The sequence below is a fragment of the Triticum urartu genome, chromosome 3A (genome assembly GCF_056163025.1).
Source record: "Triticum urartu cultivar PI428250 chromosome 3A, HENAU_Tu73, whole genome shotgun sequence".
Classification (NCBI taxonomy): Eukaryota; Viridiplantae; Streptophyta; class Magnoliopsida; order Poales; family Poaceae; genus Triticum; species Triticum urartu.
Window position 1 is genome coordinate 636,407,046 of NC_141875.1, and position 14,137 is coordinate 636,421,182.

Genomic DNA, 14,137 nt, shown 5'->3' on the forward strand with positions numbered 1-14,137 from the left:
ACAGCTGGCTTGCTCGTAGCAACAATATGACCAAGAACCCTGGTCGTTCGGACACCAGGGACATTAGTGGCAGGTCGCGTTCCAACCAGCAGAAGCGCCGCATCAACGGCGACAATGCTAAGGATATGGTAGTTAATGCCGGATTCAGAGGCTCCAAATCTGGTCAGCGGAAAAAGTCATTCAAAAGGATCCCAGGGGCCCGTCCAGCTTGGACCAAATACTCGACCGCTTGTGCCAAATACATGGCACCTCCGACAAGCCGGCCAATCACACCAACAGGGACTGTTGGGTGTTCAAGCAGGCAGGCAGGTTAAGCGCCGACAATGAAGACAAGGGGTTGCATAGCGATGACGACGAGGAGCCCCGGCCGCCGAACAACAATGGACAGAAGGGTTTTCCCCCACAAGTGCGGATGGTGAACATGATATACGCCACCCACGTCCCCAAAAGGGAGCGGAAGCGCGCGTTAAGGGATGTATACGCGGTAGAGCCAGTCGCCCCAAAGTTCAACCCATGGTCCTCCTGTCCGATCACCTTTGATCGAAGAGACCATCCCACTAGCATCCGTCATGGTGGATTCGCCGCATTGGTTCTCGACCCAATTATTGACGGATTTCATCTCACTAGAGTCCTTATGGACGGCGGCAGCAGCCTGAACCTGCTTTACCAGGATATAGTGCGGAAAATGGGCATAGATCCCTTGAGGATTAAGCCCACCAAAACGACCTTTAAAGGCGTAATACCAGGTGTAGAGGCCATCTATACAGGCTCAGTCACACTTGAAGTGGTCTTCGGATCTCCGGATAATTTCCGAAGTGAGAAGTTAATCTTCGACATAGTCCCGCTCCGCAGTGGTTATCATGCACTTCTCGGGCGAACCGCATTCGCCAAGTTCAATGCGGTCCCGCACTACGCATACCTTAAGCTCAAGATGCCAGGCCCTTGCGGAGTCATTACGGTCAATGGAAACACCGAACGCTCCCTCCGAACGGAGGAGCACACGGCGGCCCTTGCAGCGGAAGTACAAAGCAGCCTCTCCAGGCAGTTCTCCAGTCCGGCCATTAAACGTCCGGACACCGTCAAGCACGCCCGGAGTAACCTACAACAAGACCGCCTGGCACGTTCCGAGCAGGCATAGCAATGCGGCCCCAACCCCCGCAAAAAGGCGACGCCAGTACTTCGCGTACATAACTACGCTCTAGAAATACCATGGGCATAGGGGGAGGGGCACCATCACGGCACGCCCAAAACACGGCTTAAACCACACCAGGGGCTGCCGATTTTTTTTTCTTTTCTCTTACTTCCAGGACTCTGCTCTTTGGAAGGCCGGTTCGGCAGTTCAATTATCGCACAAACGATGCAAGAACCAGGGAAGCAGACAAGCCATGCCGCATCACGGAAATCCCAGGTGGTCTCTATCACGAGCAGTATACCTGTTTCGCATACTATTCCGCAGCTTGCCCCTGGAGCAGACATGTTCAATAGTCCAACTTTTCGTTTATCGCATTACTTGTATCGTTCTACTTTGATCGCAGCTATTTTTAATAAACAATGCATAGCTATTGTCTATTTTTGCATTACCTTTTTATAAATAATTGTTCCTTAACGACATGTTGCACCCGTACAATCTGGTACGGCCAAAATACGCCAGGGGCTTCAGTACCCCTCAATATGGTGTGAGAAGTCCGAACACTTTCACAAGTGTGGCACCCCGAACTTATAGCATTATATGCATCGGCTCCGAATCATGTCTTGGGTCAATAGTTGGGTTTGCCCGGCTCCTATGTTTTGGTGCCTTACGTTCCGCTATATCGGCTAAGGTAGCACTAGGAGAACCACTGCGATTGTGCCCCAGTTGAGCTGGGCCGAGCACCTCAGTGGAGAAAGCTAAAACTGACTGTCATGATGAAGCGAGAGCTGGTCGCTGTTCGAGAGGTTTTTTCGAGTCCCTAAAGACTTATGCCGCTTCGGGCGAGGAGTTGGCTCTGTCCGGCCAAGGCGTGGATAGCGCCCCGAAATCCGTCTTCCGAATACTAGGGGCTTCGCCGAAATTTAAAATTATAGAATTCTATGGCTAAGTGAGAGTGTTTACGCGTTATAGTCCGATTGCCTCGTTCGCTGGGCTGAGCACCTCCCTCGAAGGACCCAAACATGGGAAAAAGAGTGCTCAGGTTTATCCCCGAACACCCTAGCACTAGCGGCATGGGGGCAGAAGCCGACGACTCGTCATCTCTCAGAATTGATAAACAGCCGCACAGAAGGTAATATTTTAAATTCAAACAGCATTGCTAAGCGCATATGAACAAGTTTCCAGCGCACAGGACAACAACGATCGAGTTTTACTCAAAAATTACATCCCTAGTACATTCATCCGCCACAAGGCGGGCACCCTTCAGAATATCCTTATAATAATTTTCGGGCCTGCGATGCTCTTTCCCCGCTGGTGGCCCGTCCTTCACAAGCTTCTCCGCATCCAGCTTGCCCTAGTGCACCTTAACACGGGCAAAAGCCCTACGGGCACCTTCGATGCAGACGGAGCGCTTGATAACCTCGAGCCTTGGACAGGCCTCCACCAGCCGCCGCACCAGCCCGAGATAGCTCCCAGGCAGGGCCTCTCCAGGCCACAACCGAACTAGGAGGCCCTTCGTGGCCTGTTCGGCCGCCTTGTGAAGCTCGACCAGTTGCTTCAGCTGGTCGCTCAGGGGCACGGGGTGTCCGGCCTTAGCATACTGAGACCAGAACACCTTCTCCGTCGAGCGGCCCTCCTCGGCTCGATAGAATGCGGCGGCATCAGATACACTCCGGGGAAGATCTGCAAATGCCCCTGGAGGGTCTTCTGGCAGACTTGGAGGGTCTTACCCGGCGCTATCTTCTTCACCTCATCCAACTCCTGGAGGGTCTTCTGGGACTCGGTCCTGGCAGACTTGGCATTTCCTATAGCTGCCGCGAGCTCGGACGCTCCCGTCTTCGAGTCAAGCTCCAAACTCTCATGTTTCTTCATGAGAACCTGGAGCTCTTGTCGCACCTTACCAACCTCAGCCTCATACCTCTCCCTCTCGGTGCGCTCCGTGGCCGCACTCTTCTCGGCCTCAAGCAGCGCTTTCTTAAGGGTCGCCACCTCAGACGTGGCCCCTATAATAGCCATGTCAATCTTGTCATTTTTTGCAATTGCACCTTTTTATATACATATTCAAACAGGGTATTTTTTACCTTCCTTCTCCTCGAGCTGCTTCTTGGCACGCCCAAGCTCTTGCTCGGACTTCTCGAGGCTCTGCTTCAGCACGTCCACTTCCGCAGTCAGTGCGGTGGACGCTAGCAGAGAAGCCTGCATACGCATATTGACTCCTTTTGTTAGACTCCTGCGAATTCTTTGATCCTCTATTCGGCTTTCTTCCCGAATGCCCAACAGAGCATCAGGGGCTACTGTCTATGCGGTAATATTATTTAAACATTCTTTACTTACCTCAAAGCCTGTTAAAAGGCTAGTGCAAGCTTCAGTCAGTCCGCTCTTGGCGGACTGAACCTTCTGGACCACCGCACTCATAATAGTGCGGTATCCCTCGTCGATGGAGGCGCCTTCGAGCACCTCCAACAGATTGTCCGGCGCCCCCGGTTGGACGGGGGTCACCGGCACGGTGGGCTTGTTCCTCTTGGAAGGAGGTCGCCCGCCGGACTCTAGAACCTTTGAGGGTTCCGGAGCAGTGCCCGGCCTTGGGCCGGACTTGGAGCCCTGGGGGGTTTCATCCCCTTTACTCCTGGAGTCCGGGAGGTCGCCTTGCAGCGCCTCCAGGACCACCTCCTCCTGGCTTGGAACCTGTTCGGACAACACTTCGGTGTCGTCCGTAGGGCGGGGGATGAAGCCGTCGGAAGCGAGTTCACATCCGACGGGTCCAGTGAGCCGCTCGATGATGCGTCGAGCCGGTCTTTCGGTGGGCTGCATAAACATATTCGACATAAGGGAAAGCTGTGCAAAAAACGAATACTATGAATTACTCCAGTATCCGGATACTTACAATCTCGCCAGGGGCTTGGCCCTGGGCTGCCACTCCTCTCCGCCGTTGTCGGCGTCGGGGGAGTAGTCCGGAGGATGGGTTTTTCCTCTCTTGGACCCTCCGGCCTCCTCAGAGAGGGCGGCCTTCCTTTTCTTCTCTCCTCCCGCTGGAGGGGGAGAGGTCTCTTCTTCCTCCTCCTCGTCTTCACGGGAGGAATGCGCCACGGAGCCGCCGGATGATGAATCCGACACCTCCTGGCGTCGGGCACTCCTTCGAGTCCCCGCGGCCTTCTTGGCCTTCTTCTCCGGCACCACGTAGGGTGCCGGAACCAGCAGCTTCGCCAAGTGGGTGTCCGTCGGGCCTTCGGGCAAAGGAGCCGGACAGTCGATCTGTCCGGACGTCACCTCCCAATCCTGTCAAATATAAAGGAGCTTAGATCCCGCATAGAGTCAAACTATGAAAAACTGATACCTTGTAAAAAGACAAAAACAGCTTACCGCTAGAGCGCGGCGCTGAGTACTGAATCCGCGATCCTCAGCGGCGGATGCGGGAGCCTCGGCGCCCTTGAAAAGCATCCTCCAGGCGTCTTCGTACGTCGTGTCGAAGAGCCTGTAAAGAGTTTGATGCTGCGCCGGGTCGAACTCCCAAAGGTTGAAGGCCCGTCGTTGACACGGGAGGATCAGGCGGATGAGCATCACCTGGACTATGTTGACAAGATTGAGCTTCTTGTCCACCAGGGTTTGCATGCATGTTTGGAGTCCGGTCATCTCTCCTTTTTTACCCCAAGATAGGCTTGTCTCCTTCTAGGAGGTGAGCCGCGTAGGGGGGGCGGATCGGAACTCAGGGGGTGTGACCCATTTGGCATCGCGCGGCTCGGTGATGTAAAACCACCATGATTGCCACCCCTTCAGGGTCTCCACGAAGGAACCCTCGAGCCATAGAACGTTGGCCATCTTGCCAACCATGGCGCCGCCGCACTCCGCCTCGCTGCCGTGCACCACCTTCAGCTTGACGTTGAAAGTCTTTAGCCATAGGCCGAAACGGGGGCGGATGCGGAGGAAAGCCTCGCACACGACGATAAACGCCGAGATGTTGAGGACGAAGTTCGGGGCCAGATCGTGGAAATCCAGGCCGTAGTAGAACATGAGCCCCCAGACAAATGGATGCAGAGGGAAGCCCAGTCCGTGGAGGAAATGGGGGAGAAATACCACCCTCTCATGGGGCCTAGGAGTGGGGATGAGCTGCCCCTTTTCGGGGAGCCGGTCCGCGATGTCGCTGGCCAGATATCCGGCCTTCCTCAGGTTTTTTATGTGTCCCTCCGTGACGGAGGAGACCATCCACTTGCCTCCCGCTCCGGACATGACTGGAGAAGGTCGAGGTGGTAGTGCGGACTTGGGTGCTGGAGCTCGAGTGTGCAAGAATGGATAGGCAGAGGATGAAGAAGGCATGGGTGAAAAGGTGGATCCTTATCCCCTTATATGGGCGGACGCGATTATGTGTCCCCACCAGCCTGGTAAAACTTGTTTATCTCCAAGCGTCATAATCAAAGGCGTGGTTGGGTTACCCACGCCCGTATTGATGATAATCCCGAAATGAGGGGACACGATCTCTGATTCAACAAGACGTGCCAAGGAAACCGCCTCGCACAACGCGCTGAGGTGGGATAATTAAACGACTCGGATAAAGGCTTGGCCGTGGCGTGTCGCACCACGGAATGCGTCAGTAGATTAGATTTTTGTTAATATTATTATTCTCTCTATGGCAATATGTGGAAACTTATTTTGCAGAGTCGGACACCACCTTTGTGTTTAAAATCTTCTATGAAGTACTTGGAGGAGGAACCCGCCTTGCATTGCCGAAGACAATTTGCGCGCCAGACCCGTCGTCATTGAAGCCTGGTTCAGGGGCTACTGAGGGAGTCCTGGATTAGGGGGTGTTCGGATAGCCGAACTATACCTTCAGCCGGACTCCTGGACTATGAAGATACAAGATTGAAGACTCCGTCCCGTGTCTGGAAGGGACTTTCCTTGGCGTGGAAGGCAAGCTTGGCGATACGAATGTTCAGATCTCCTACCATTGTAACCGACTTTATGTAACCCTAACCCTCTCCGGTGTCTATATAAACCGGAGGGTTTTAGTCCGTAGGACAACATACACATCAACAATCATACCATAGGCTAGCTTCTAGGGTTTAGCCTCTCTGATCTCATGGTAGATCAACTCTTGTAATACCCATATCATCAATATTAATCAAGCAGGACGTAGGGTTTTACCTCCATCAAGAGGGCCCGAACCTGGGTAAAACTTCGTGTCCCCTGCCTCCTATTACCATCCGGCCTAGACACATAGTTCGGGACCCCCTACCCGAGATCCGGCGGTTTTGACACCGACACACGCCCTCTCGTTCGTGCACACACACACTATCGCCTCATTTTAAGCTGATACCTATCGCACACACACTCCTTGTGTCTTTGTCACACATGCACTCCGTCCTCCTCCACTTGCCCTCTCTCTCACACACACATGGGCTTTTTCCAACAACTAGCAAGATGCCCATGTGTTGCATGGAACATCAAGATGCATTTGTATGAGTAGTTTATCTTGTGGGGGGAAAAGGATGAACGAGGGAAGGCCTTATTTGCAAATGTGGAGAGGGGTGTGGGTATCTTTTTGCAAAATTGCCATAGTTTCCTTCCTATCCGTCAGATATAGATCGGACGGCCTATACTGCAGGATGGCAGACACACGATCATCACCGACAATGCTTATTATAAGAGTAGGGATAAAAAATAGATTTGGTGATGATGGTGGGCCTGCCATCCTGCAATGTAGGTCGTCTGATTTATATCTGACGGATAGGAAGGAAAATATGGCAATTTACCCGCACTCTTCACCACATTTGCAGATAAGGCCTTCCCTCGTTCATCCTTTTCTCTCATAAGATCTTGATGTTCCGTGAAATGCACGGGCATCTTGCTAGTAAGAGTAGAAATTAGACATATACCACTTCTCGAATCTTGAAACCAACAACATTCCTCCCTTATCTCGTAAAAACTGCCAAAGGAATATATTTTGAGTGAAACATAACATATTTTTAGTGATATACGTATTTCAAAGCTAGACTTTTTTATCAAATAGGTGAATATGTATTAATCCAGTGGCGGAGACAGGCCTGGGGCAGCTCGGGCTATAGCCCCAGGCCTAGAAACAACTTCCTTTGTAATTTCTTCATGCAAAGCATAGAAAATCATAGAAGTTTATCACTCAACATAGCACAGCCCCAGGCGTAGTCTGCATCTAGCTCCGCCATTGTATTAATCTACTTTGATCGTGTGGCAACGCATTGGCACATTGCTAGTAGTTATTATAATTTTTTGGACACCAGACAAACGGTGGAGTACATATACAAAGAGAAGAGGCGCACGCACGCAGTCGGCCTCTCGCTGTCTCGCACACATGAGTGTTACGTAAAGGCGATGTTAACAAATAAACCCTAAAACCCTATGGGCATGATTGCTGCATTCGCGGGTACCGGGTACGTGGTGGAGCACCTTTGTAGGAATAGTCAGCTCGCGTGATAGTTTGATCCGTAGGAGTTAATGGTCGGGACCACAGGTGAACGACTTGGAGCGTGGTGGCTCGCCAGTTGCCACAGATCGAGTAGCCACGTTTAAAATATCGTTTTTTAGCGGGGTTAAGAGTTCCGATTTTCAATGGCGCGTTATAAGTAGTAAGTAGTTTTTAGAACGATTGGTATGGAGCGAAAATGGAATTCATAGTACTACGTACCTCCTTGGCGTATGGTTGTATGGTTTGTTTGTTTTTGCGATGGAGGTTGTATGGGTTTATGTTGCGAGATGTTGAACCTGGTAGTTCTAGGGAAAATACTATGGTTTAGATTTAGATGCTGGTTTTCTTTAATGAAAATCGGAAGGGAAAACCCTTCTTCAATTAAAAAAACTACTACCCCCATTCTGGTTTACTAGTCCCCGTCGTACTTTGGGTCAAAGTTTGTCCACGAACTTTACTTGTAAAATGTGAATGGAAAACGAGATTTTGTTATACCCAAACAAAAAAGGACTGGAGGGAGTGATTGCTCTGACACGGACGCGACCTCTCATAGCGCAGGCATTGAACTGGCGCGCCGGCCAAGAGGGCCGCACTCGCTGCAGGCCCGGCTGAGCACGCCTCCTCGCCGCGTGCAACCAGCTTAAGACTGCCCTGCCTGCCTTCATTGAATCCGCGCGTGTGCCGGCAACACGTCCTTCCGCGAGCCGGCAGGCATTTTAGAACACAAAAAATGACTAAAATATAATCAATTTACGCATGGTCTTGACTTGTTGTGCTCGCACTGGTAGCAGGAACTAGTAGAGGATTTTCTTTATTTATAACTCTCCTCACATTTTTTTGGCTTTGAAGTGAATCATGGTTGTGGACATTATGTATGAATGTGCAGATATCTGTGAACATGAGTTTGATGTGGAAGTTGAACTTGGAATGTCGAGCTTGCGCGTGAACTATACCATGTCCAATGCTTCGTCTGTTATTGTTTGGAAAGTAATTGCTGTTATTACATGACCCGAAAGAAACATTTTGTGCCACATCAGTAGATGCACGGACATCACAACAGGCATGCTGACTGGATAAACATTTGAACCTAGCTATTATGAAGGAAATTTTGTATTGACAACAGTTTTAGATAGCAGGAGACGCCTAGCCTGCTCTGCCTCTGCTGGCTTATTTCTGGCTTCTTGCATCTCTTCTTTGGCTTGGGTGAAGAGAGCATCTGATTGCTCTTTTCACTTCTTCAGGAACTCAGCTACATTCTCAAGGGCTGCTGCATGCTTTCTTTCAGCCTTTACTAATGCCACGAGGACACGAACAGCTGACGACTCCACCTGGCTTGTGGGTAATCCAGCATCATCTGGGAATTTGCACCTTGTGTCTAATCCAGCATCATTAGGGAACTGGCACCTTATGTGTAATCCAGCCTCATTTTGGAAACATGATCTCAAGGTTGACCATACTTCCCTCCTCGCAGGAACTGCATCCTAACATGAAGTTACTTCTTTTTTAGATCAATACTCAGAGCAACCTAGATCCATTTAGTAGAAGCCATACAAACAGAACTCGGAGAAGTGAATTCAAAAGGAAAAATAAATAAAAACAGACTACAAGGTGAGAACACCCACTTCCTACATCAAGCTAAAAACGAAAGCATTAGGATGATTAAGACTCTTATTATTACACATCGAAGAACACCACGCTTAAGAGAAACAGAAACTACAACATATACACATCGAAGAACACGAGGCTACACGAAAGTAATTGAAAGGGTGTTACTTACCAAAGCTCGTTTTACAGGTTCGTTGCAGCTCCTCTTTAACTTGCCACGCTCCTTGAAGATGTCCCGAATATCCCATGTTTGGTCTTCATTGCTCCTCTGCATGTTTGCACTCGTGGTTTTAAAATCTCAACATGGCAAGAAAAATATACTACTAGAAATACTCACGCATCTTGTGGGCAACATTAAAGCACTCGTCTGCCATGTTAGAGCATCTCCAACAAGATAAACTACTCATACAAATGCATCTTGATGTGTGCAACGCATGGGCATTTTGCTAGTTCTAAAAACCTTTCCATCATTTGCCACACTACTGGTTGCAGATGAAAAACCTACCCAAGCACAGCGCGATACAGGAGCGACGCACAATTACAAGCCGATATTCTGTTGGACAATGGAGGCTATAACCAATTACTTTTACGGGAACAATAGCACCCAGCAAATTTGAAGGGTAGGTATGAACAAAATTGGAACTGCACATGTACTGCTAAGTGATTCAATACACACATTACCAATCGAGGAGGAGAACGATGGTCGCGGCGGCCTCTGTAAGTCATGGTCGGCAACGGGAGTCAGTTCATTGTCCACGACGGTGGTACTTCTGCGCTTGGCGTTGGCTTCCGAGAAGCAGATCCGAGACCGTGGAAGACGATGCCAGGGAAGAGGCTCCGTGTACGACGACGACGGTGGACCGGCTCCAGTGCGGCGTACGAGGTCGTCGATGAGGCAGATGCGCTGCGGTGGACGAGTGCGACGATGTAAAGGGGGGAGCACGAAGGCTGCGGTGCCGTGGAGAAGTCTATTTTGCAGTGGGGATAGAAATTGGGGAGTATTCAGGTGTACTACTCTGGGTGCCGGGGTGGGGTTGGCTGGGTAGGGTGAACCAGAAGTTACGAAAACAGCCCCCTACCAAGCGTCATCTGTAGGCCTGTTCCGAAGGCTATGATGGTAACTTCCCACTGCTCGAATCAGGGTCGTGGGAGATTTTCCCGCCGACCTCAAAATTTTGTGACACTGGACTCCCCGTGTGGCGTGTTGAGTGATTCGCTAAGCAACTAGCGAGTAGTAGTAGTAAACTCTGCATATTAGGTTTGACCGAAGTCAAACTTCCTAAAGTTTGACCAAGTTTATAGAAAAATATAAACATTTACCATAACAAATATGTATGATGTGAAAGTACATTCAATAATGAATCTAATGGTATTTATTTGTTATTGTATATGTTAATATTTTTTGTTATAAGCTTTCTGAGAGTTTACAAAACTTGACTTTGACCAATGCTAATACGCGGAGTTCAATAAAAACGGAGGGAGTACACATTTGTTTTCTTAGTTTGTAGTGAACTAATCATTTGTTGAAATTGTGAAATAAATATATTAGGCTATTGACTTCGAATGTAATGGTCTATACAATTCAATAGTTACAATCACTGTCGAATCGCAAGAAGTATACAAGGTCTATAATACTTCACAACATGCTCAAACTCACATAATAATGCATTTCATAGTTATTACTTTGTAGGATGCAACAAGAACAACCATAACTCTACATCAGCCATTATAGAAGCAACATTTTGACATATCCCAATGTGTGAATGAAACATGCAAAGAGAGCTTTTGAAGATGGAGCAGATAGGGCGGGAAAGATTGTAGGTATGTGGACGAGAGAGTAGGGGACAAACCTAACGAGACAGAGAGAGAGAGAGAGAGAGAGGGGGGGGGAAGAAGTTAGGTCTGTGAGAAAGATGCATACATGTAATATACATGAGATGCGTGTGCATCTGGATTCTGTATATGTGGAAGGAGAAGAGACAACATGTTTGATGAGAGAGCAGGAAAAACATGGACGAGAGGGGAAGGATCTCGTGGGTTGAGGGATTGACAATTTTGTGCGGGGGAGAGAGGGATTGGTAATTTTGTGCAAGAGTGAGAGGGTGGGGGAGGAGTCAGTCTGCCGTCGTCACATCACCCCGTATTCTCTAGCGTGGTGTGGTCACCGTCTTCAATCTGCTCGTTGCCCTCTTTGAAGATTGAGATGTTGTGCATGTTGGGGTGCAAAGAAGCACAAGCGAGAGTGGTCGCCGTATAACCTTGGATGGGGATGAATTGTGTGCTCGGGGGAGTGTGTGTGTGTGTGTGTTGTGCTGCGTATGTCTGTGTGTGTGTGTGTGTGTGTCAGATATTGAGAGAAAACAAACCTAAGGAGAGAAATGGGTATTCACGAAGACATTGTGCGGGCCTTGAGGTGGGCAGGGGCCGGGTGAGGTTGTCAAAATGTGTGCGTTGATGCATGTGTTGCATGCGACCGTGCGAGGGACGGAAAAATCGAGAGAGATGGTTGTTGTGTTACGGATGCTCCTCTCTCTGTCTCTCTCTCCCTCTCTCTCTCTCTCACTCACACAAACACAAGTAAACTAGAAGACCGTTCTCTCATGTATACACAATGTATCGGCATCTGTCTATGTCTCACTCATGCACGATCATTTGCACATTCACACCTCTCTATGTCTGTATCACACGCACACCGTCTCCACATTGCCCTTCTGCCACAACACACATATGGACACATACACACGTTCTCTCTCAGTCACACACACAAAATCAGTATTAAAAAAACTAGGGTGCACCTAAAACGTCCAAGTCCAAATAAACACGAACTGGAGCTAAATTCAAATATATGGAAATATTGCGGCGTCAAGAAATTTCACAGGAAAAAAAGTTGAGTAATATTCGAGGATTGTTTTCACACACACAAAAAGGTTCGGTGGATGTCCTTCGAGCGCGACACGGTGACGCACCGTTCGATCGACCGCACGGCCGCGGTTCACGCGCTTGCACAGGATTCCGTATCGTGGCCGTTGTACTAAGGCTGGTCACAATGGGCAAGAACATAAGCTAGTAACTAATAAAAGCGCTGCCTAAGTCTAATGTTTACGTGTACTAGTACTGTTTTCTTTTAAGTTCGACCAACCTTATATATAAAACTAAAGTAAGCTCCCACACGCGCACTCATCAATATGCCGCCGCCGCCGTTGCGCATGCCAGCGCCCGCCTGCTCCGGCCAACAATTTCTCGCCCATCACCGCCGTGTCGCCGCCATCCCTGTGCCATGAAGCCGAAGGCTCGCCCGCTCACGTCGTCCGCAGTCCCTTCTCGCGATGCCGCCGTGCTGCCAAGCACGCGAGCAGCTGGTGGAGCCGCGTCTATGCACGCAGCGTACGAAGAGGAGGACGAGTGTGTGCTCCAGCACGCCGGCGAGGAGGAACTAGCGTGTCATTGTCGTCTCCACCCGTGCGGAGGAGGCGCGCATGGTGGCTGTCGCGGCGGAAGTCGGTCGCGCGCGCGTCGAGCCCGCAAACCGGATGCGGACGCGGAATCTACCTTCGAGACCTTGAATGCCATGTGGATCCTGCAATCTGAAGGAGCAATTTGGGTCAGTCGACTCATGTGAGCCATTTGATGCAACATGGATGGCTAGAAGGGCTTCTTCCACCTCTTTTGTCGTCTTCTTCCTTCGCTCCATCGAACTCCTTTCACAAATCGATTGACCCAAATTATACTACTAGTACGAACGTATTAAGTATAGTAGGAACACGAAGATACGAGCAGTAGTACCAACTGCAAGAAGAACAGTAGTAAGACATAGTACTAGTACTACTGTACATACTAAAGAGTTCAAATAACGAGAAAGAACATAAATATAGTTCTGCTGGGGCCTCAACACAACACACCCTTGAAAATAAACTAATAAGCAACTAGTCCGCTTGACATTGCAGTAGAACCAGCATGAGCGACGGCACTGCCACCTACTTGGAGTCTGAGTCCACGTCCTCGTCCCTATTCCTCTTCCTCTTCGCCGATGCTTCTTTGCTTGAACCGGACACTGGGCTCTGCTTCTTCATCCAACCCTTGTAGATATTTAAACAAAGGTAGGCATCCATTGCTGCTTACAGGATGTGATCTTCATCTAATGTCTTCGACTCCCATGCATGATGAAACTCGTGATGAGGTTTCTTCAGTTTAGCGTACGAAGGATCAATCATGGCTGCTGTCAGGGTCAGCATTGAAGGTTGAGAGGAGGACACCAGGCTTGCCTTCTGGAGATCGAAGGGCTGGCCTACAACGAGACCTATCCGACGCAGGACATCACTGTCGTTCTTAAAGCCTACAGTAACGAATTTCACTCTTTTGTCCTTGAGGAAGTTCTTAAAATCCTGGCACTCAACGTCGGCATGGCATATGTGGTAGACCAAGAAAACGTTATGTACGTAAACCTGGATCATGGCGGGCTTCTTCCTCTCTTCGTCCTTTAGATCCTTCTCTCATCCCAGGACTGTGATGTACTCAACATCTAGCCCAGCGACCCACTCATCCGTTGAACTGTTGAACATGTGTAGGAAGCGAGCAAGCCATGCTTTCACCGTCTCGGATCCACGTGTGTAGATGACGATGAACTGATCACCGGTGATGGCTCTAACCTGGTACTCAGCGGCGACCATGGAGATTTGAGAGGCCATGGATTTTGGAGGAGGGTTAGGAGAAGTTGAGCTGTTGTACCCCGCAAAAAAACTGGGAGCAAATTAATGTGAAAGGACAGGACGACTGGGAGCGAACTGTTGTAAGGTAGAAGACGGGGACGAGTAGGGCATGCGAACGGCGTGGGGTTGCTGGCTTGCCCGGTGGATAAACGGCTGAAAGCCTCCAAAGAGTTCTCGAGAACTATGCGGGGCCCACTAGATGTCATGTCTACTAGACCCATATCATAGGCCAAACGGTATAGCTTCTGCATGTTCGCACGCCAT